Below are 23,097 nucleotides of genomic sequence, written 5' to 3'. Positions count from 1 at the left end.
GAAGAGATGTCCTATTGAGTCTTTGATTTTTGCTGTGATTTGTATATGTGTCTGCGGCAAAGTGTTGCTTCTGTGCTGTGTAGCAGCTGCCGAGCAAGGCTTTGAAGGCTACGGGGCTGCAGGACGGCGCGGGGGTGTCGGGGGTGGGGGTCGGGGCGCTGGGCCCGGAGGGCCACGTCGCAGCAGCTCGGCCTCTTGAGGCGTCCGGGGCCGGCCGCCGCCGTCTACGGCCATACCACCCTGAACGCGCCCGATCTCGTCTGATCTCGGAAGCTAAGCAGGGTCGGGCCTGGTTAGTACTTGGATGGGAGACCGCCTGGGAATACCGGGTGCTGTAGGCTTTTGCCTCTTCTTTCGTCCCGCCCGCCGGCCCGTGGGGGGTCGGGGGGGGGTGGGGGGCCCCCCGCGCTCCGCGCCCGCCCCCCCTTTCGCGCTCGGCCCCCGGCCCCCCGGCGCGGCCCGCTGCCCCCGCCCGGGCCTTCCTCCCCTCTCCCCCGCTGCAGCAGCACCGCCAGGCGGCGGCGGCGGCGGCGGCGGCGGCGGCGGCGGCAGCGGCAGCAGCAGAGCGTCCCAGCCCTTCCGTTCGGCCGGCAGCCGAGCCCCAGCCCTGGGCCCCACACGGGGCCGGGCCGGGCGGCGGGATCCCTAAGTGCCGCTGGGTCTCTTCTCCGGCCCCGCCCCGCACTCCGGGACATCCCCTGCACCCGGCGCGGGACAGCCCACGGCGGCAAACCGTGCCCTGGGCCCCCGGACCCCCAGCCCACCGTGGACTTCCTCTCCGCCGCACACCCGGGCCTCGGGCCCGGGCCTCACGCCGGGCGGGCTCCTCGCCGCCGCCGGGGCTCCCGAGAGACACACCGGCGCACCGCACAGGGCAAGTCGCCGGCCACCCGGGCAGAGAGGACACACGCGGAGCACTCCCACCCAAACCCAAACGACCCACCGGCCCCCCGACCCGTGGCAACCCACCCCAAACCCCACCCCACGGTGCAACAGGATAGCCGGCTCTGGCCCCCCCGCCCCCCGCCCCCGGCCCCGCCCCCGCGCGGGGCCTGCTGCCACACGCAGGCCCTGACGGGAATCGGGGCAGAACGGTCCTCCCCAGACGGGGGTGGGGTGGCGCGGTGGGGGGGACACTGCACGTCTTCAGGACCTCCGGGTGAAGGACCAGCGGCAGCCACGGCCCTGCCTCCTTGTCCTGGCCCTGCCCGCAAGCCCCTCCCCGCCGTGCCCTGGCGCGAGGCGGCGGAGGGCCCTCTCGCGCGCACTCTCGGGCTCTGGCCCTCCGCCCCCACGCGTGGAAGTCTGTCCCTGCGCGCGTGCCCGTGGGTCTGCTCCTTGGGATGTGCGACGGCGGTGCGTCCGCGGTTCGGGTGGGGCAGGGGGGTGCGCGCGAGACCCGTCAGGCTCCGCCTGCGCCCGCCCCCCCATAGGGGCAGGTGGGCTAGCGAAGGGCCAGGGCGGCGGGAGGGACCCGACTGGGCAGGGAGGGACGCGTAGCAGCAGCTCGGCCTCTTGAGGCGTCCGGGGGCGGCCGCCGGCCTCTGTGGCCATACCACCCCGAACGCAACGCGCCCGCCCGCCCGATTCCCTCTGATCTCGGGAGCTAAGCAGGGTCGGGCCCGGTTAGTACTTGCATGGGAGACCGCCTGGGAATACCGGGTGCCCTAGGCTTTTTGCTGTGCCTCTTTTTCTGTCCCACCCCCCTGGGCTGGAAACGGGGGTGGGGTGGGGTGGGGTGGCCCGGGGCCCCTCCGCCCTCCGCGCCCGCCCCGGCTCCCGCCCCCGGCCGGCCCGGACCCTGTCCCGTGGCCCCTGGAGAGAGGGTCAGGTTTGACATGTGGAGGCTCAGTCCCCGAGGCTGTCGCCCCTCAGACACCTGCCGCAGGTCCGGGCCTCCGGAACTTCTGACGGACCGGCTCTGAATTCAGGACAAATTCTAAGGTTGTCCAAGTAGACGACCACGTTACCCTATGAGAGGAGAAATTTGATCCTATCCATATATGCAGAAGAATAGAATCTGAACAGTTGGCCATTCGTTCACGATAAAATAATTTAAGAATCCAGAAGAGAAGACATCTGGAAACTCTTTTCAAAAGTCTAAATCCTTAGAAAATAGTCTTAAGGATTCAGAAGTAAAAACATTCTTTGGAAAGTCACGAGCAAGACCAGGGTGTTGATAATGAGATTCTTCTGGTCAATACTGCAACAGACGCTCTAAAATACACACTAAAACAAGGGAAAACACTAATAATAGGTGGGAAAGGAAAAATCACCTCGTTCATTGTCCTCACCTCCTACGGTTCTCAAAATACACTGTTTGCCCCTAGGCATGGGAGACCTGTAGAAAGCCTAGGTGAGTCCCGCAAGACAGCTCTACATGAAATCAACGTTCAATCGATAGTTTCGATATTTCTTATTTCCTAGCAAATACACAATAATGAATGCAATTTTTAAAAAGGATCACAGTCAAAGTCACAGAGAATCTACACAGCACCTACGGGAAAAACGTGCCAACTTAGATGGAAAACTTAGTAACAAACATAAATGATGGCCCAAATCGATGGAGAGGCTATACTGTATTCCTCGATAGATGGACACAGAGCCCCCAAACTAATCATTTCCCCCAAATTAATAAATAATCAAATTTAAACAGGGTTTATAACTAGAAACTTACAATCTGTTTCTTTCTCCTTTTCTTTTAATTAGGGAAATGGACATGTTGAAGAATAATAATAATAATTATTATTATTATTATTATTATTATTAGATTAAATCGAGTTAACTGTACCAAAACTCTACCACTCACCTTATAAAACTGGGAGTTTATTCATAGGTCGCAAGCCGCTGTGTATCTTTTCCTGAAGGCATGCAACCAAAGAAACACTTCTCCCCAACAAATCCCATCTCGACTGTCAGCATTTTGCTTGCTTTTCCTTTTAAAGTTTTTGCTCTCTGTTATAGGACTGTCTCATTGAGGTAGTTTGTTATTTTCACAGTTTATATAATACATGTGGAACCATTGTGGATGCATTCTGGGTAACTTGTGTGCCAGGGGAAACCTTCTGTTTGGGGAATACTCCTTGCTGACACAGGAAGCTGCAGTTCATCAGCACTGCTATAGAATGGCACTGCACGAAGCAATCGAAATATCTTTATCCGATCTTTGACTAGGTCCGTGTACACAGGGCTCCCGTGAGTATTACCCTAGACGATTCCTGGTCACACGTGCCCTATCTTCTCTCTGGTACGTGCTCCTCAGAGAATACGCTTGCTCCTGAATGACGCCAGTGTGGATTCATATCCATTTATGCTACATTGTTTTCCAAATGGTTCTATCACTTCACCTCCCGTATCAGCAGGGTGTGGGTAAGAGTTTTCCTCCCAGCCAACACAGCGATCGGTTTTTTAAGTTTCCTCAATCTGGTGAGTTTGAAACTACACCTTGCTTCAATGTTTATTTCCTATTTCCCTGATTAATAGTGAGGATACAGTGCCAAATGCGTATGAAGCATATTACACATAGATATTCTGTAATAGTAATATCTTGCCAAGTATATGCGCTACAGATGCCTTGTCCTGTTTGCGGCTTGTTTTTTACCCTCTTCGTGGTATCTTTTGACACTTTTTATTATGGGAAATTTGAAATAGAAACAAAAACAGACAGAATAGTAGAATACATACTCACTACCCTGACTCAAGAAATCACCAACCCTTGGCCAGCCAGATCTTGTTTCTTTTATACCCCTCCTACCTTAAGTTCATGATCCCCTTAGTAATATCCCTCCATCGATAAAGGGTCAATATGTTTCTATCAAAGGTGGAGGCTTTCTTTCCTTTTTCAGTGTAATCACAGCCACATTATTCCATCTAAACATTTAACCGTATTAGAGATAACAGCAAGTACTCGATGTCTGCGTTTCCCTGAGACACATACACTCACTTCAGTTTCTTTGAATCCAGTGCAAATACAGTGCATACATGGTGATGGGTTGAGATGTCTTTTGAAAGAGTGTCCACACATCCCAACTAGTTGGGGGCGGCCCCGGCTGTCACCATTTCCCTTTGTTTCCTACCGCTGTCCACAGTGACCCGAGTCAGTTTTGCCGCTGTGAGGGGTGTAATCGTGGATTTAAGCATATTTAATGTGTTTCGATATCTTGCAATTATTATACTTACTGGTGATCAGACTGTCCTGTGTTTGGCAAACGGGAGTCTACTCATTCTGGTTCCTGTGTCTTTTGACGTGACCCTCGTCCTGTTGGATGTCATAGCATCCACGCTTCCCAGCATAAGAAGCGTCCATTTCCCGCCCCAGACTTGAAGTCAGCCTATGTCTCCAGTAAGTCTTAGGACCGTTTAATAACAATGGTTTGTGGAGACCACGACCTAGATGCTGGTGAAATGCACTGCTGTTGAGTTTGCACCTATTTCTCAGCACTTTCCATGGGAAACAACTAAAAACTAAACAATAAAATAGAATTAGATTAAAAAACTAAAGAAAAATACATTGAGCTTACACTGAGAATCCAAATGGAAACTGAGAAATTAGAGGCTTTTTACTCTATACTTTATCGATTTCACCTCTTTCTCTCACACCCAAATTCCCAGTTCTCAAAGACACCCACAGCATTCGCTCTTTGCGTGATGCCACAGAATAATCGTATCCATTCACCGTATCACCGTGGACTACTTGCTACTGCGCCAAGCAGGAAAGGCGAGGAAGGAACTTTCTACTTTCCTGGCTCCACTGTGACAATCTAAGAGCTGCTGTCAGCCGAAGCCAGTCTGCTCATGTCCGGGGAGCTCGGAGCCATGTCCCACTCCTTTGGAATATTTCCCTGAGCCTTCATGTGGGCTCCTGCCGTCTGTAGAATCTGACAAGTCACACGTTGTCCTCCCGTTTGTGTCCTCCGTGCTTTGAAGAGATGTCCTATTGAGTCTTTGATTTTTGCTGTGATTTGTATATGTGTCTGCGGCAAAGTGTTGCTTCTGTGCTGTGTAGCAGCTGCCGAGCAAGGCTTTGAAGGCTACGGGGCTGCAGGACGGCGCGGGGGTGTCGGGGGTGGGGGTCGGGGCGCTGGGCCCGGAGGGCCACGTCGCAGCAGCTCGGCCTCTTGAGGCGTCCGGGGCCGGCCGCCGCCGTCTACGGCCATACCACCCTGAACGCGCCCGATCTCGTCTGATCTCGGAAGCTAAGCAGGGTCGGGCCTGGTTAGTACTTGGATGGGAGACCGCCTGGGAATACCGGGTGCTGTAGGCTTTTGCCTCTTCTTTCGTCCCGCCCGCCGGCCCGTGGGGGGTCGGGGGGCGGTGGGGGGCCCCCCGCGCTCCGCGCCCGCCCCCCCTTTCGCGCTCGGCCCCCGGCCCCCCGGCGCGGCCCGCTGCCCCCGCCCGGGCCTTCCTCCCCTCTCCCCCGCTGCAGCAGCACCGCCAGGCGGCGGCGGCGGCGGCGGCGGCGGCGGCGGCGGCAGCGGCAGCAGCAGAGCGTCCCAGCCCTTCCGTTCGGCCGGCAGCCGAGCCCCAGCCCTGGGCCCCACACGGGGCCGGGCCGGGCGGCGGGATCCCTAAGTGCCGCTGGGTCTCTTCTCCGGCCCCGCCCCGCACTCCGGGACATCCCCTGCACCCGGCGCGGGACAGCCCACGGCGGCAAACCGTGCCCTGGGCCCCCGGACCCCCAGCCCACCGTGGACTTCCTCTCCGCCGCACACCCGGGCCTCGGGCCCGGGCCTCACGCCGGGCGGGCTCCTCGCCGCCGCCGGGGCTCCCGAGAGACACACCGGCGCACCGCACAGGGCAAGTCGCCGGCCACCCGGGCAGAGAGGACACACGCGGAGCACTCCCACCCAAACCCAAACGACCCACCGGCCCCCCGACCCGTGGCAACCCACCCCAAACCCCACCCCACGGTGCAACAGGATAGCCGGCTCTGGCCCCCCCGCCCCCCGCCCCCGGCCCCGCCCCCGCGCGGGGCCTGCTGCCACACGCAGGCCCTGACGGGAATCGGGGCAGAACGGTCCTCCCCAGACGGGGGTGGGGTGGCGCGGTGGGGGGGACACTGCACGTCTTCAGGACCTCCGGGTGAAGGACCAGCGGCAGCCACGGCCCTGCCTCCTTGTCCTGGCCCTGCCCGCAAGCCCCTCCCCGCCGTGCCCTGGCGCGAGGCGGCGGAGGGCCCTCTCGCGCGCACTCTCGGGCTCTGGCCCTCCGCCCCCACGCGTGGAAGTCTGTCCCTGCGCGCGTGCCCGTGGGTCTGCTCCTTGGGATGTGCGACGGCGGTGCGTCCGCGGTTCGGGTGGGGCAGGGGGGTGCGCGCGAGACCCGTCAGGCTCCGCCTGCGCCCGCCCCCCCATAGGGGCAGGTGGGCTAGCGAAGGGCCAGGGCGGCGGGAGGGACCCGACTGGGCAGGGAGGGACGCGTAGCAGCAGCTCGGCCTCTTGAGGCGTCCGGGGGCGGCCGCCGGCCTCTGTGGCCATACCACCCCGAACGCAACGCGCCCGCCCGCCCGATTCCCTCTGATCTCGGGAGCTAAGCAGGGTCGGGCCCGGTTAGTACTTGCATGGGAGACCGCCTGGGAATACCGGGTGCCCTAGGCTTTTTGCTGTGCCTCTTTTTCTGTCCCACCCCCCTGGGCTGGAAACGGGGGTGGGGTGGGGTGGGGTGGCCCGGGGCCCCTCCGCCCTCCGCGCCCGCCCCGGCTCCCGCCCCCGGCCGGCCCGGACCCTGTCCCGTGGCCCCTGGAGAGAGGGTCAGGTTTGACATGTGGAGGCTCAGTCCCCGAGGCTGTCGCCCCTCAGACACCTGCCGCAGGTCCGGGCCTCCGGAACTTCTGACGGACCGGCTCTGAATTCAGGACAAATTCTAAGGTTGTCCAAGTAGACGACCACGTTACCCTATGAGAGGAGAAATTTGATCCTATCCATATATGCAGAAGAATAGAATCTGAACAGTTGGCCATTCGTTCACGATAAAATAATTTAAGAATCCAGAAGAGAAGACATCTGGAAACTCTTTTCAAAAGTCTAAATCCTTAGAAAATAGTCTTAAGGATTCAGAAGTAAAAACATTCTTTGGAAAGTCACGAGCAAGACCAGGGTGTTGATAATGAGATTCTTCTGGTCAATACTGCAACAGACGCTCTAAAATACACACTAAAACAAGGGAAAACACTAATAATAGGTGGGAAAGGAAAAATCACCTCGTTCATTGTCCTCACCTCCTACGGTTCTCAAAATACACTGTTTGCCCCTAGGCATGGGAGACCTGTAGAAAGCCTAGGTGAGTCCCGCAAGACAGCTCTACATGAAATCAACGTTCAATCGATAGTTTCGATATTTCTTATTTCCTAGCAAATACACAATAATGAATGCAATTTTTAAAAAGGATCACAGTCAAAGTCACAGAGAATCTACACAGCACCTACGGGAAAAACGTGCCAACTTAGATGGAAAACTTAGTAACAAACATAAATGATGGCCCAAATCGATGGAGAGGCTATACTGTATTCCTCGATAGATGGACACAGAGCCCCCAAACTAATCATTTCCCCCAAATTAATAAATAATCAAATTTAAACAGGGTTTATAACTAGAAACTTACAATCTGTTTCTTTCTCCTTTTCTTTTAATTAGGGAAATGGACATGTTGAAGAATAATAATAATAATAATTATTATTATTATTATTATTATTAGATTAAATCGAGTTAACTGTACCAAAACTCTACCACTCACCTTATAAAACTGGGAGTTTATTCATAGGTCGCAAGCCGCTGTGTATCTTTTCCTGAAGGCATGCAACCAAAGAAACACTTCTCCCCAACAAATCCCATCTTGACTGTCAGCATTTTGCTTGCTTTTCCTTTTAAAGTTTTTGCTCTCTGTTATAGGACTGTCTCATTGAGGTAGTTTGTTATTTTCACAGTTTATATAATACATGTGGAACCATTGTGGATGCATTCTGGGTAACTTGTGTGCCAGGGGAAACCTTCTGTTTGGGGAATACTCCTTGCTGACACAGGAAGCTGCAGTTCATCAGCACTGCTATAGAATGGCACTGCACGAAGCAATCGAAATATCTTTATCCGATCTTTGACTAGGTCCGTGTACACAGGGCTCCCGTGAGTATTACCCTAGACGATTCCTGGTCACACGTGCCCTATCTTCTCTCTGGTACGTGCTCCTCAGAGAATACGCTTGCTCCTGAATGACGCCAGTGTGGATTCATATCCATTTATGCTACATTGTTTTCCAAATGGTTCTATCACTTCACCTCCCGTATCAGCAGGGTGTGGGTAAGAGTTTTCCTCCCAGCCAACACAGCGATCGGTTTTTTAAGTTTCCTCAATCTGGTGAGTTTGAAACTACACCTTGCTTCAATGTTTATTTCCTATTTCCCTGATTAATAGTGAGGATACAGTGCCAAATGCGTATGAAGCATATTACACATAGATATTCTGTAATAGTAATATCTTGCCAAGTATATGCGCTACAGATGCCTTGTCCTGTTTGCGGCTTGTTTTTTACCCTCTTCGTGGTATCTTTTGACACTTTTTATTATGGGAAATTTGAAATAGAAACAAAAACAGACAGAATAGTAGAATACATACTCACTACCCTGACTCAAGAAATCACCAACCCTTGGCCAGCCAGATCTTGTTTCTTTTATACCCCTCCTACCTTAAGTTCATGATCCCCTTAGTAATATCCCTCCATCGATAAAGGGTCAATATGTTTCTATCAAAGGTGGAGGCTTTCTTTCCTTTTTCAGTGTAATCACAGCCACATTATTCCATCTAAACATTTAACCGTATTAGAGATAACAGCAAGTACTCGATGTCTGCGTTTCCCTGAGACACATACACTCACTTCAGTTTCTTTGAATCCAGTGCAAATACAGTGCATACATGGTGATGGGTTGAGATGTCTTTTGAAAGAGTGTCCACACATCCCAACTAGTTGGGGGCGGCCCCGGCTGTCACCATTTCCCTTTGTTTCCTACCGCTGTCCACAGTGACCCGAGTCAGTTTTGCCGCTGTGAGGGGTGTAATCGTGGATTTAAGCATATTTAATGTGTTTCGATATCTTGCAATTATTATACTTACTGGTGATCAGACTGTCCTGTGTTTGGCAAACGGGAGTCTACTCATTCTGGTTCCTGTGTCTTTTGACGTGACCCTCGTCCTGTTGGATGTCATAGCATCCACGCTTCCCAGCATAAGAAGCGTCCATTTCCCGCCCCAGACTTGAAGTCAGCCTATGTCTCCAGTAAGTCTTAGGACCGTTTAATAACAATGGTTTGTGGAGACCACGACCTAGATGCTGGTGAAATGCACTGCTGTTGAGTTTGCACCTATTTCTCAGCACTTTCCATGGGAAACAACTAAAAACTAAACAATAAAATAGAATTAGATTAAAAAACTAAAGAAAAATACATTGAGCTTACACTGAGAATCCAAATGGAAACTGAGAAATTAGAGGCTTTTTACTCTATACTTTATCGATTTCACCTCTTTCTCTCACACCCAAATTCCCAGTTCTCAAAGACACCCACAGCATTCGCTCTTTGCGTGATGCCACAGAATAATCGTATCCATTCACCGTATCACCGTGGACTACTTGCTACTGCGCCAAGCAGGAAAGGCGAGGAAGGAACTTTCTACTTTCCTGGCTCCACTGTGACAATCTAAGAGCTGCTGTCAGCCGAAGCCAGTCTGCTCATGTCCGGGGAGCTCGGAGCCATGTCCCACTCCTTTGGAATATTTCCCTGAGCCTTCATGTGGGCTCCTGCCGTCTGTAGAATCTGACAAGTCACACGTTGTCCTCCCGTTTGTGTCCTCCGTGCTTTGAAGAGATGTCCTATTGAGTCTTTGATTTTTGCTGTGATTTGTATATGTGTCTGCGGCAAAGTGTTGCTTCTGTGCTGTGTAGCAGCTGCCGAGCAAGGCTTTGAAGGCTACGGGGCTGCAGGACGGCGCGGGGGTGTCGGGGGTGGGGGTCGGGGCGCTGGGCCCGGAGGGCCACGTCGCAGCAGCTCGGCCTCTTGAGGCGTCCGGGGCCGGCCGCCGCCGTCTACGGCCATACCACCCTGAACGCGCCCGATCTCGTCTGATCTCGGAAGCTAAGCAGGGTCGGGCCTGGTTAGTACTTGGATGGGAGACCGCCTGGGAATACCGGGTGCTGTAGGCTTTTGCCTCTTCTTTCGTCCCGCCCGCCGGCCCGTGGGGGGTCGGGGGGGGGTGGGGGGCCCCCCGCGCTCCGCGCCCGCCCCCCCTTTCGCGCTCGGCCCCCGGCCCCCCGGCGCGGCCCGCTGCCCCCGCCCGGGCCTTCCTCCCCTCTCCCCCGCTGCAGCAGCACCGCCAGGCGGCGGCGGCGGCGGCGGCGGCGGCGGCGGCGGCAGCGGCAGCAGCAGAGCGTCCCAGCCCTTCCGTTCGGCCGGCAGCCGAGCCCCAGCCCTGGGCCCCACACGGGGCCGGGCCGGGCGGCGGGATCCCTAAGTGCCGCTGGGTCTCTTCTCCGGCCCCGCCCCGCACTCCGGGACATCCCCTGCACCCGGCGCGGGACAGCCCACGGCGGCAAACCGTGCCCTGGGCCCCCGGACCCCCAGCCCACCGTGGACTTCCTCTCCGCCGCACACCCGGGCCTCGGGCCCGGGCCTCACGCCGGGCGGGCTCCTCGCCGCCGCCGGGGCTCCCGAGAGACACACCGGCGCACCGCACAGGGCAAGTCGCCGGCCACCCGGGCAGAGAGGACACACGCGGAGCACTCCCACCCAAACCCAAACGACCCACCGGCCCCCCGACCCGTGGCAACCCACCCCAAACCCCACCCCACGGTGCAACAGGATAGCCGGCTCTGGCCCCCCCGCCCCCCGCCCCCGGCCCCGCCCCCGCGCGGGGCCTGCTGCCACACGCAGGCCCTGACGGGAATCGGGGCAGAACGGTCCTCCCCAGACGGGGGTGGGGTGGCGCGGTGGGGGGGACACTGCACGTCTTCAGGACCTCCGGGTGAAGGACCAGCGGCAGCCACGGCCCTGCCTCCTTGTCCTGGCCCTGCCCGCAAGCCCCTCCCCGCCGTGCCCTGGCGCGAGGCGGCGGAGGGCCCTCTCGCGCGCACTCTCGGGCTCTGGCCCTCCGCCCCCACGCGTGGAAGTCTGTCCCTGCGCGCGTGCCCGTGGGTCTGCTCCTTGGGATGTGCGACGGCGGTGCCTCCGCGGTTCGGGTGGGGCAGGGGGGTGCGCGCGAGACCCGTCAGGCTCCGCCTGCGCCCGCCCCCCCATAGGGGCAGGTGGGCTAGCGAAGGGCCAGGGCGGCGGGAGGGACCCGACTGGGCAGGGAGGGACGCGTAGCAGCAGCTCGGCCTCTTGAGGCGTCCGGGGGCGGCCGCCGGCCTCTGTGGCCATACCACCCCGAACGCAACGCGCCCGCCCGCCCGATTCCCTCTGATCTCGGGAGCTAAGCAGGGTCGGGCCCGGTTAGTACTTGCATGGGAGACCGCCTGGGAATACCGGGTGCCCTAGGCTTTTTGCTGTGCCTCTTTTTCTGTCCCACCCCCCTGGGCTGGAAACAGGGGTGGGGTGGGGTGGGGTGGCCCGGGGCCCCTCCGCCCTCCGCGCCCGCCCCGGCTCCCGCCCCCGGCCGGCCCGGACCCTGTCCCGTGGCCCCTGGAGAGAGGGTCAGGTTTGACATGTGGAGGCTCAGTCCCCGAGGCTGTCGCCCCTCAGACACCTGCCGCAGGTCCGGGCCTCCGGAACTTCTGACGGACCGGCTCTGAATTCAGGACAAATTCTAAGGTTGTCCAAGTAGACGACCACGTTACCCTATGAGAGGAGAAATTTGATCCTATCCATATATGCAGAAGAATAGAATCTGAACAGTTGGCCATTCGTTCACGATAAAATAATTTAAGAATCCAGAAGAGAAGACATCTGGAAACTCTTTTCAAAAGTCTAAATCCTTAGAAAATAGTCTTAAGGATTCAGAAGTAAAAACATTCTTTGGAAAGTCACGAGCAAGACCAGGGTGTTGATAATGAGATTCTTCTGGTCAATACTGCAACAGACGCTCTAAAATACACACTAAAACAAGGGAAAACACTAATAATAGGTGGGAAAGGAAAAATCACCTCGTTCATTGTCCTCACCTCCTACGGTTCTCAAAATACACTGTTTGCCCCTAGGCATGGGAGACCTGTAGAAAGCCTAGGTGAGTCCCGCAAGACAGCTCTACATGAAATCAACGTTCAATCGATAGTTTCGATATTTCTTATTTCCTAGCAAATACACAATAATGAATGCAATTTTTAAAAAGGATCACAGTCAAAGTCACAGAGAATCTACACAGCACCTACGGGAAAAACGTGCCAACTTAGATGGAAAACTTAGTAACAAACATAAATGATGGCCCAAATCGATGGAGAGGCTATACTGTATTCCTCGATAGATGGACACAGAGCCCCCAAACTAATCATTTCCCCCAAATTAATAAATAATCAAATTTAAACAGGGTTTATAACTAGAAACTTACAATCTGTTTCTTTCTCCTTTTCTTTTAATTAGGGAAATGGACATGTTGAAGAATAATAATAATAATAATAATAATAATAATTATTATTATTAGATTAAATCGAGTTAACTGTACCAAAACTCTACCACTCACCTTATAAAACTGGGAGTTTATTCATAGGTCGCAAGCCGCTGTGTATCTTTTCCTGAAGGCATGCAACCAAAGAAACACTTCTCCCCAACAAATCCCATCTCGACTGTCAGCATTTTGCTTGCTTTTCCTTTTAAAGTTTTTGCTCTCTGTTATAGGACTGTCTCATTGAGGTAGTTTGTTATTTTCACAGTTTATATAATACATGTGGAACCATTGTGGATGCATTCTGGGTAACTTGTGTGCCAGGGGAAACCTTCTGTTTGGGGAATACTCCTTGCTGACACAGGAAGCTGCAGTTCATCAGCACTGCTATAGAATGGCACTGCACGAAGCAATTGAAATATCTTTATCCGATCTTTGACTAGGTCCGTGTACACAGGGCTCCCGTGAGTATTACCCTAGACGATTCCTGGTCACACGTGCCCTATCTTCTCTCTGGTACGTGCTCCTCAGAGAATACGCTTGCTCCTGAATGACGCCAGTGTGGATTCATATCCATTTATGCTACATTGTTTTCCAAATGGTTCTATCACTTCACCTCCCGTATCAGCAGGGTGTGGGTAAGAGTTTTCCTCCCAGCCAACACAGCGATCGGTTTTTTAAGTTTCCTCAATCTGGTGAGTTTGAAACTACACCTTGCTTCAATGTTTATTTCCTATTTCCCTGATTAATAGTGAGGATACAGTGCCAAATGCGTATGAAGCATATTACACATAGATATTCTGTAATAGTAATATCTTGCCAAGTATATGCGCTACAGATGCCTTGTCCTGTTTGCGGCTTGTTTTTTACCCTCTTCGTGGTATCTTTTGACACTTTTTATTATGGGAAATTTGAAATAGAAACAAAAACAGACAGAATAGTAGAATACATACTCACTACCCTGACTCAAGAAATCACCAACCCTTGGCCAGCCAGATCTTGTTTCTTTTATACCCCTCCTACCTTAAGTTCATGATCCCCTTAGTAATATCCCTCCATCGATAAAGGGTCAATATGTTTCTATCAAAGGTGGAGGCTTTCTTTCCTTTTTCAGTGTAATCACAGCCACATTATTCCATCTAAACATTTAACCGTATTAGAGATAACAGCAAGTACTCGATGTCTGCGTTTCCCTGAGACACATACACTCACTTCAGTTTCTTTGAATCCAGTGCAAATACAGTGCATACATGGTGATGGGTTGAGATGTCTTTTGAAAGAGTGTCCACACATCCCAACTAGTTGGGGGCGGCCCCGGCTGTCACCATTTCCCTTTGTTTCCTACCGCTGTCCACAGTGACCCGAGTCAGTTTTGCCGCTGTGAGGGGTGTAATCGTGGATTTAAGCATATTTAATGTGTTTCGATATCTTGCAATTATTATACTTACTGGTGATCAGACTGTCCTGTGTTTGGCAAACGGGAGTCTACTCATTCTGGTTCCTGTGTCTTTTGACGTGACCCTCGTCCTGTTGGATGTCATAGCATCCACGCTTCCCAGCATAAGAAGCGTCCATTTCCCGCCCCAGACTTGAAGTCAGCCTATGTCTCCAGTAAGTCTTAGGACCGTTTAATAACAATGGTTTGTGGAGACCACGACCTAGATGCTGGTGAAATGCACTGCTGTTGAGTTTGCACCTATTTCTCAGCACTTTCCATGGGAAACAACTAAAAACTAAACAATAAAATAGAATTAGATTAAAAAACTAAAGAAAAATACATTGAGCTTACACTGAGAATCCAAATGGAAACTGAGAAATTAGAGGCTTTTTACTCTATACTTTATCGATTTCACCTCTTTCTCTCACACCCAAATTCCCAGTTCTCAAAGACACCCACAGCATTCGCTCTTTGCGTGATGCCACAGAATAATCGTATCCATTCACCGTATCACCGTGGACTACTTGCTACTGCGCCAAGCAGGAAAGGCGAGGAAGGAACTTTCTACTTTCCTGGCTCCACTGTGACAATCTAAGAGCTGCTGTCAGCCGAAGCCAGTCTGCTCATGTCCGGGGAGCTCGGAGCCATGTCCCACTCCTTTGGAATATTTCCCTGAGCCTTCATGTGGGCTCCTGCCGTCTGTAGAATCTGACAAGTCACACGTTGTCCTCCCGTTTGTGTCCTCCGTGCTTTGAAGAGATGTCCTATTGAGTCTTTGATTTTTGCTGTGATTTGTATATGTGTCTGCGGCAAAGTGTTGCTTCTGTGCTGTGTAGCAGCTGCCGAGCAAGGCTTTGAAGGCTACGGGGCTGCAGGACGGCGCGGGGGTGTCGGGGGTGGGGGTCGGGGCGCTGGGCCCGGAGGGCCACGTCGCAGCAGCTCGGCCTCTTGAGGCGTCCGGGGCCGGCCGCCGCCGTCTACGGCCATACCACCCTGAACGCGCCCGATCTCGTCTGATCTCGGAAGCTAAGCAGGGTCGGGCCTGGTTAGTACTTGGATGGGAGACCGCCTGGGAATACCGGGTGCTGTAGGCTTTTGCCTCTTCTTTTGTCCCGCCCGCCGGCCCGTGGGGGGTCGGGGGGGGTGGGGGGCCCCCCGCGCTCCGCGCCCGCCCCCCCTTTCGCGCTCGGCCCCCGGCCCCCCGGCGCGGCCCGCTGCCCCCGCCCGGGCCTTCCTCCCCTCTCCCCCGCTGCAGCAGCACCGCCAGGCGGCGGCGGCGGCGGCGGCGGCGGCGGCGGCGGCAGCGGCAGCAGCAGAGCGTCCCAGCCCTTCCGTTCGGCCGGCAGCCGAGCCCCAGCCCTGGGCCCCACACGGGGCCGGGCCGGGCGGCGGGATCCCTAAGTGCCGCTGGGTCTCTTCTCCGGCCCCGCCCCGCACTCCGGGACATCCCCTGCACCCGGCGCGGGACAGCCCACGGCGGCAAACCGTGCCCTGGGCCCCCGGACCCCCAGCCCACCGTGGACTTCCTCTCCGCCGCACACCCGGGCCTCGGGCCCGGGCCTCACGCCGGGCGGGCTCCTCGCCGCCGCCGGGGCTCCCGAGAGACACACCGGCGCACCGCACAGGGCAAGTCGCCGGCCACCCGGGCAGAGAGGACACACGCGGAGCACTCCCACCCAAACCCAAACGACCCACCGGCCCCCCGACCCGTGGCAACCCACCCCAAACCCCACCCCACGGTGCAACAGGATAGCCGGCTCTGGCCCCCCCGCCCCCCGCCCCCGGCCCCGCCCCCGCGCGGGGCCTGCTGCCACACGCAGGCCCTGACGGGAATCGGGGCAGAACGGTCCTCCCCAGACGGGGGTGGGGTGGCGCGGTGGGGGGGACACTGCACGTCTTCAGGACCTCCGGGTGAAGGACCAGCGGCAGCCACGGCCCTGCCTCCTTGTCCTGGCCCTGCCCGCAAGCCCCTCCCCGCCGTGCCCTGGCGCGAGGCGGCGGAGGGCCCTCTCGCGCGCACTCTCGGGCTCTGGCCCTCCGCCCCCACGCGTGGAAGTCTGTCCCTGCGCGCGTGCCCGTGGGTCTGCTCCTTGGGATGTGCGACGGCGGTGCCTCCGCGGTTCGGGTGGGGCAGGGGGGGTGCGCGCGAGACCCGTCAGGCTCCGCCTGCGCCCGCCCCCCCATAGGGGCAGGTGGGCTAGCGAAGGGCCAGGGCGGCGGGAGGGACCCGACTGGGCAGGGAGGGACGCGTAGCAGCAGCTCGGCCTCTTGAGGCGTCCGGGGGCGGCCGCCGGCCTCTGTGGCCATACCACCCCGAACGCAACGCGCCCGCCCGCCCGATTCCCTCTGATCTCGGGAGCTAAGCAGGGTCGGGCCCGGTTAGTACTTGCATGGGAGACCGCCTGGGAATACCGGGTGCCCTAGGCTTTTTGCTGTGCCTCTTTTTCTGTCCCACCCCCCTGGGCTGGAAACGGGGGTGGGGTGGGGTGGGGTGGCCCGGGGCCCCTCCGCCCTCCGCGCCCGCCCCGGCTCCCGCCCCCGGCCGGCCCGGACCCTGTCCCGTGGCCCCTGGAGAGAGGGTCAGGTTTGACATGTGGAGGCTCAGTCCCCGAGGCTGTCGCCCCTCAGACACCTGCCGCAGGTCCGGGCCTCCGGAACTTCTGACGGACCGGCTCTGAATTCAGGACAAATTCTAAGGTTGTCCAAGTAGACGACCACGTTACCCTATGAGAGGAGAAATTTGATCCTATCCATATATGCAGAAGAATAGAATCTGAACAGTTGGCCATTCGTTCACGATAAAATAATTTAAGAATCCAGAAGAGAAGACATCTGGAAACTCTTTTCAAAAGTCTAAATCCTTAGAAAATAGTCTTAAGGATTCAGAAGTAAAAACATTCTTTGGAAAGTCACGAGCAAGACCAGGGTGTTGATAATGAGATTCTTCTGGTCAATACTGCAACAGACGCTCTAAAATACACACTAAAACAAGGGAAAACACTAATAATAGGTGGGAAAGGAAAAATCACCTCGTTCATTGTCCTCACCTCCTACGGTTCTCAAAATACACTGTTTGCCCCTAGGCATGGGAGACCTGTAGAAAGCCTAGGTGAGTCCCGCAAGACAGCTCTACATGAAATCAACGTTCAATCGATAGTTTCGATATTTCTTATTTCCTAGCAAATACACAATAATGAATGCAATTTTTAAAAAGGATCACAGTCAAAGTCACAGAGAATCTACACAGCACCTACGGGAAAAACGTGCCAACTTAGATGGAAAACTTAGTAACAAACATAAATGATGGCCCAAATCGATGGAGAGGCTATACTGTATTCCTCGATAGATGGACACAGAGCCCCCAAACTAATCATTTCCCCCAAATTAATAAATAATCAAATTTAAACAGGGTTTATAACTAGAAACTTACAATCTGTTTCTTTCTCCTTTTCTTTTAATTAGGGAAATGGACATGTTGAAGAATAATAATAATAATAATAATAATAATAATAATTATTATTATTATTAGATTAAATCGAGTTAACTGTACCAAAACTCTACCACTCACCTTATAAAACTGGGAGTTTATTCATAGGTCGCAAGCCGCTGTGTATCTTTTCCTGAAGGCATGCAACCAAAGAAACACTTCTCCCCAACAAATCCCATCTCGACTGTCAGCATTTTGCTTGCTTTTCCTTTTAAAGTTTTTGCTCTCTGTTATAGGACTGTCTCATTGAGGTAGTTTGTTATTTTCACAGTTTATATAATACATGTGGAACCATTGTGGATGCATTCTGGGTAACTTGTGTGCCAGGGGAAACCTTCTGTTTGGGGAATACTCCTTGCTGACACAGGAAGCTGCAGTTCATCAGCACTGCTATAGAATGGCACTGCACGAAGCAATCGAAATATCTTTATCCGATCTTTGACTAGGTCCGTGTACACAGGGCTCCCGTGAGTATTACCCTAGACGATTCCTGGTCACACGTGCCCTATCTTCTCTCTGGTACGTGCTCCTCAGAGAATACGCTTGCTCCTGAATGACGCCAGTGTGGATTCATATCCATTTATGCTACATTGTTTTCCAAATGGTTCTATCACTTCACCTCCCGTATCAGCAGGGTGTGGGTAAGAGTTTTCCTCCCAGCCAACACAGCGATCGGTTTTTTAAGTTTCCTCAATCTGGTGAGTTTGAAACTACACCTTGCTTCAATGTTTATTTCCTATTTCCCTGATTAATAGTGAGGATACAGTGCCAAATGCGTATGAAGCATATTACACATAGATATTCTGTAATAGTAATATCTTGCCAAGTATATGCGCTACAGATGCCTTGTCCTGTTTGCGGCTTGTTTTTTACCCTCTTCGTGGTATCTTTTGACACTTTTTATTATGGGAAATTTGAAATAGAAACAAAAACAGACAGAATAGTAGAATACATACTCACTACCCTGACTCAAGAAATCACCAACCCTTGGCCAGCCAGATCTTGTTTCTTTTATACCCCTCCTACCTTAAGTTCATGATCCCCTTAGTAATATCCCTCCATCGATAAAGGGTCAATATGTTTCTATCAAAGGTGGAGGCTTTCTTTCCTTTTTCAGTGTAATCACAGCCACATTATTCCATCTAAACATTTAACCGTATTAGAGATAACAGCAAGTACTCCATGTCTGCGTTTCCCTGAGACACATACACTCACTTCAGTTTCTTTGAATCCAGTGCAAATACAGTGCATACATGGTGATGGGTTGAGATGTCTTTTGAAAGAGTGTCCACACATCCCAACTAGTTGGGGGCGGCCCCGGCTGTCACCATTTCCCTTTGTTTCCTACCGCTGTCCACAGTGACCCGAGTCAGTTTTGCCGCTGTGAGGGGTGTAATCGTGGATTTAAGCATATTTAATGTGTTTCGATATCTTGCAATTATTATACTTACTGGTGATCAGACTGTCCTGTGTTTGGCAAACGGGAGTCTACTCATTCTGGTTCCTGTGTCTTTTGACGTGACCCTCGTCCTGTTGGATGTCATAGCATCCACGCTTCCCAGCATAAGAAGCGTCCATTTCCCGCCCCAGACTTGAAGTCAGCCTATGTCTCCAGTAAGTCTTAGGACCGTTTAATAACAATGGTTTGTGGAGACCACGACCTAGATGCTGGTGAAATGCACTGCTGTTGAGTTTGCACCTATTTCTCAGCACTTTCCATGGGAAACAACTAAAAACTAAACAATAAAATAGAATTAGATTAAAAAACTAAAGAAAAATACATTGAGCTTACACTGAGAATCCAAATGGAAACTGAGAAATTAGAGGCTTTTTACTCTATACTTTATCGATTTCACCTCTTTCTCTCACACCCAAATTCCCAGTTCTCAAAGACACCCACAGCATTCGCTCTTTGCGTGATGCCACAGAATAATCGTATCCATTCACCGTATCACCGTGGACTACTTGCTACTGCGCCAAGCAGGAAAGGCGAGGAAGGAACTTTCTACTTTCCTGGCTCCACTGTGACAATCTAAGAGCTGCTGTCAGCCGAAGCCAGTCTGCTCATGTCCGGGGAGCTCGGAGCCATGTCCCACTCCTTTGGAATATTTCCCTGAGCCTTCATGTGGGCTCCTGCCGTCTGTAGAATCTGACAAGTCACACGTTGTCCTCCCGTTTGTGTCCTCCGTGCTTTGAAGAGATGTCCTATTGAGTCTTTGATTTTTGCTGTGATTTGTATATGTGTCTGCGGCAAAGTGTTGCTTCTGTGCTGTGTAGCAGCTGCCGAGCAAGGCTTTGAAGGCTACGGGGCTGCAGGACGGCGCGGGGGTGTCGGGGGTGGGGGTCGGGGCGCTGGGCCCGGAGGGCCACGTCGCAGCAGCTCGGCCTCTTGAGGCGTCCGGGGCCGGCCGCCGCCGTCTACGGCCATACCACCCTGAACGCGCCCGATCTCGTCTGATCTCGGAAGCTAAGCAGGGTCGGGCCTGGTTAGTACTTGGATGGGAGACCGCCTGGGAATACCGGGTGCTGTAGGCTTTTGCCTCTTCTTTTGTCCCGCCCGCCGGCCCGTGGGGGGTCGGGGGGGGGTGGGGGGCCCCCCGCGCTCCGCGCCCGCCCCCCCTTTCGCGCTCGGCCCCCGGCCCCCCGGCGCGGCCCGCTGCCCCCGCCCGGGCCTTCCTCCCCTCTCCCCCGCTGCAGCAGCACCGCCAGGCGGCGGCGGCGGCGGCGGCGGCGGCGGCGGCGGCAGCGGCAGCAGCAGAGCGTCCCAGCCCTTCCGTTCGGCCGGCAGCCGAGCCCCAGCCCTGGGCCCCACACGGGGCCGGGCCGGGCGGCGGGATCCCTAAGTGCCGCTGGGTCTCTTCTCCGGCCCCGCCCCGCACTCCGGGACATCCCCTGCACCCGGCGCGGGACAGCCCACGGCGGCAAACCGTGCCCTGGGCCCCCGGACCCCCAGCCCACCGTGGACTTCCTCTCCGCCGCACACCCGGGCCTCGGGCCCGGGCCTCACGCCGGGCGGGCTCCTCGCCGCCGCCGGGGCTCCCGAGAGACACACCGGCGCACCGCACAGGGCAAGTCGCCGGCCACCCGGGCAGAGAGGACACACGCGGAGCACTCCCACCCAAACCCAAACGACCCACCGGCCCCCCGACCCGTGGCAACCCACCCCAAACCCCACCCCACGGTGCAACAGGATAGCCGGCTCTGGCCCCCCCGCCCCCCGCCCCCGGCCCCGCCCCCGCGCGGGGCCTGCTGCCACACGCAGGCCCTGACGGGAATCGGGGCAGAACGGTCCTCCCCAGACGGGGGTGGGGTGGCGCGGTGGGGGGGACACTGCACGTCTTCAGGACCTCCGGGTGAAGGACCAGCGGCAGCCACGGCCCTGCCTCCTTGTCCTGGCCCTGCCCGCAAGCCCCTCCCCGCCGTGCCCTGGCGCGAGGCGGCGGAGGGCCCTCTCGCGCGCACTCTCGGGCTCTGGCCCTCCGCCCCCACGCGTGGAAGTCTGTCCCTGCGCGCGTGCCCGTGGGTCTGCTCCTTGGGATGTGCGACGGCGGTGCCTCCGCGGTTCGGGTGGGGCAGGGGGGTGCGCGCGAGACCCGTCAGGCTCCGCCTGCGCCCGCCCCCCCATAGGGGCAGGTGGGCTAGCGAAGGGCCAGGGCGGCGGGAGGGACCCGACTGGGCAGGGAGGGACGCGTAGCAGCAGCTCGGCCTCTTGAGGCGTCCGGGGGCGGCCGCCGGCCTCTGTGGCCATACCACCCCGAACGCAACGCGCCCGCCCGCCCGATTCCCTCTGATCTCGGGAGCTAAGCAGGGTCGGGCCCGGTTAGTACTTGCATGGGAGACCGCCTGGGAATACCGGGTGCCCTAGGCTTTTTGCTGTGCCTCTTTTTCTGTCCCACCCCCCTGGGCTGGAAACGGGGGTGGGGTGGGGTGGGGTGGCCCGGGGCCCCTCCGCCCTCCGCGCCCGCCCCGGCTCCCGCCCCCGGCCGGCCCGGACCCTGTCCCGTGGCCCCTGGAGAGAGGGTCAGGTTTGACATGTGGAGGCTCAGTCCCCGAGGCTGTCGCCCCTCAGACACCTGCCGCAGGTCCGGGCCTCCGGAACTTCTGACGGACCGGCTCTGAATTCAGGACAAATTCTAAGGTTGTCCAAGTAGACGACCACGTTACCCTATGAGAGGAGAAATTTGATCCTATCCATATATGCAGAAGAATAGAATCTGAACAGTTGGCCATTCGTTCACGATAAAATAATTTAAGAATCCAGAAGAGAAGACATCTGGAAACTCTTTTCAAAAGTCTAAATCCTTAGAAAATAGTCTTAAGGATTCAGAAGTAAAAACATTCTTTGGAAAGTCACGAGCAAGACCAGGGTGTTGATAATGAGATTCTTCTGGTCAATACTGCAACAGACGCTCTAAAATACACACTAAAACAAGGGAAAACACTAATAATAGGTGGGAAAGGAAAAATCACCTCGTTCATTGTCCTCACCTCCTACGGTTCTCAAAATACACTGTTTGCCCCTAGGCATGGGAGACCTGTAGAAAGCCTAGGTGAGTCCCGCAAGACAGCTCTACATGAAATCAACGTTCAATCGATAGTTTCGATATTTCTTATTTCCTAGCAAATACACAATAATGAATGCAATTTTTAAAAAGGATCACAGTCAAAGTCACAGAGAATCTACACAGCACCTACGGGAAAAACGTGCCAACTTAGATGGAAAACTTAGTAACAAACATAAATGATGGCCCAAATCGATGGAGAGGCTATACTGTATTCCTCGATAGATGGACACAGAGCCCCCAAACTAATCATTTCCCCCAAATTAATAAATAATCAAATTTAAACAGGGTTTATAACTAGAAACTTACAATCTGTTTCTTTCTCCTTTTCTTTTAATTAGGGAAATGGACATGTTGAAGAATAATAATAATAATAATAATAATAATTATTATTATTATTATTAGATTAAATCGAGTTAACTGTACCAAAACTCTACCACTCACCTTATAAAACTGGGAGTTTATTCATAGGTCGCAAGCCGCTGTGTATCTTTTCCTGAAGGCATGCAACCAAAGAAACACTTCTCCCCAACAAATCCCATCTCGACTGTCAGCATTTTGCTTGCTTTTCCTTTTAAAGTTTTTGCTCTCTGTTATAGGACTGTCTCATTGAGGTAGTTTGTTATTTTCACAGTTTATATAATACATGTGGAACCATTGTGGATGCATTCTGGGTAACTTGTGTGCCAGGGGAAACCTTCTGTTTGGGGAATACTCCTTGCTGACACAGGAAGCTGCAGTTCATCAGCACTGCTATAGAATGGCACTGCACGAAGCAATTGAAATATCTTTATCCGATCTTTGACTAGGTCCGTGTACACAGGGCTCCCGTGAGTATTACCCTAGACGATTCCTGGTCACACGTGCCCTATCTTCTCTCTGGTACGTGCTCCTCAGAGAATACGCTTGCTCCTGAATGACGCCAGTGTGGATTCATATCCATTTATGCTACATTGTTTTCCAAATGGTTCTATCACTTCACCTCCCGTATCAGCAGGGTGTGGGTAAGAGTTTTCCTCCCAGCCAACACAGCGA

The 23,097-nt window shown here is 54.7% G+C and overlaps 5 non-coding genes and 5 pseudogenes across 5 annotated transcripts; all 10 read left to right on the top strand.

Moving 5' to 3' along the window:
• The first annotated feature begins 222 nt into the window (after nt 1-222).
• LOC123633718 lies at nt 223-341 on the top strand. Its single transcript, XR_006733733.1, has one exon. It is a non-coding gene; the product is annotated as a 5S ribosomal RNA (ribosomal RNA).
• Nucleotides 342-1,542: 1,201 nt separating this feature from the next.
• Nucleotides 1,543-1,674, top strand: LOC123633538 (annotated as a pseudogene).
• A 3,470-nt stretch (nt 1,675-5,144) lies between these two features.
• On the top strand, nt 5,145-5,263 carry LOC123633707. Its single transcript, XR_006733726.1, has one exon. It is a non-coding gene; the product is annotated as a 5S ribosomal RNA (ribosomal RNA).
• A 1,201-nt stretch (nt 5,264-6,464) lies between these two features.
• Nucleotides 6,465-6,596, top strand: LOC123633537 (annotated as a pseudogene).
• Nucleotides 6,597-10,066: 3,470 nt separating this feature from the next.
• LOC123633694 lies at nt 10,067-10,185 on the top strand. The gene has a single exon (XR_006733717.1). It is a non-coding gene; the product is annotated as a 5S ribosomal RNA (ribosomal RNA).
• Nucleotides 10,186-11,386: 1,201 nt separating this feature from the next.
• On the top strand, nt 11,387-11,518 carry LOC123633536 (annotated as a pseudogene).
• A 3,470-nt stretch (nt 11,519-14,988) lies between these two features.
• On the top strand, nt 14,989-15,107 carry LOC123633683. Its single transcript, XR_006733708.1, has one exon. It is a non-coding gene; the product is annotated as a 5S ribosomal RNA (ribosomal RNA).
• Nucleotides 15,108-16,308: 1,201 nt separating this feature from the next.
• LOC123633535 lies at nt 16,309-16,440 on the top strand (annotated as a pseudogene).
• A 3,476-nt stretch (nt 16,441-19,916) lies between these two features.
• Nucleotides 19,917-20,035, top strand: LOC123633671. Its single transcript, XR_006733697.1, has one exon. It is a non-coding gene; the product is annotated as a 5S ribosomal RNA (ribosomal RNA).
• A 1,201-nt stretch (nt 20,036-21,236) lies between these two features.
• LOC123633534 lies at nt 21,237-21,368 on the top strand (annotated as a pseudogene).
• Nucleotides 21,369-23,097: the final 1,729 nt, after the last annotated feature.

Source organism: Lemur catta, chromosome 2, assembly GCF_020740605.2.
Source record: "Lemur catta isolate mLemCat1 chromosome 2, mLemCat1.pri, whole genome shotgun sequence".
In the NCBI taxonomy this organism is placed as follows: Eukaryota; Metazoa; Chordata; class Mammalia; order Primates; family Lemuridae; genus Lemur; species Lemur catta.
Note: the sequence above shows the minus strand (reverse complement) of the source record. Positions and strands in the feature narration are given on the sequence as shown.